Source organism: Brassica oleracea, chromosome C6 (assembly GCF_000695525.1).
Source record: "Brassica oleracea var. oleracea cultivar TO1000 chromosome C6, BOL, whole genome shotgun sequence".
Lineage (NCBI taxonomy): Eukaryota > Viridiplantae > Streptophyta > Magnoliopsida > Brassicales > Brassicaceae > Brassica > Brassica oleracea.
Window position 1 is genome coordinate 970,562 of NC_027753.1, and position 724 is coordinate 971,285.

The following is a 724-nucleotide window of genomic DNA, read 5'->3' on the forward strand; positions in this document are numbered from 1 at the left end:
GTCACATTATACAAAATATTCGTCGTATAACTGAAACCTAGAGCGGAAAATCGTTTTCTACGAATTACGGCCATATTAACACGAATAACCCTGGGAAACTTGGGCTATCAATCTCGACAAGCGCTCTTTGGGCCTCGGTCAATTACGCCTTCCAGTAAAAATCCGAACAAACTTGGCCTATCAATCTCGACAAGCGCTCTTTGGCCCTCGGTCAATTACGCCTTCTACTAAAGGTCCAAATCAATATTTGCCATCCCCTTTAAGGAAGATCGTAAACTAACATGACCTTAAATGTTAAAGTACCATGGTCTAATCCTTGACCTACATCACCCTTGGCTATCTGAGTGAACAAATCCCTCACACCAAGCCAAACTATTTGAAAAACCATCGCTCCATCACTTAACGGCTAAACGACAATCTACGATTTGTCTAAAAATACATCCCCCTTGTCTATCTGAGTGAACAAAGCCCTCACACCAAGCCAAACTATTTGAAAAACCATCGCTCCATCACTTAACGGCTAAACGACAATCTACGATTTGTCTAAAAACATCGTGTGACTATTAATAGAATAATTATCGTATAGCCCCCAGACGGAAGTCATATGATAATACGCTCCACAATTCACTTTAAGCCCGCAACGTTTTACCCATAATACGCGGCATGTAAGGAAAAATTCGTAACAAAGCTTCTAGAGCTATACGAAACATCCTCAAAAATGCAC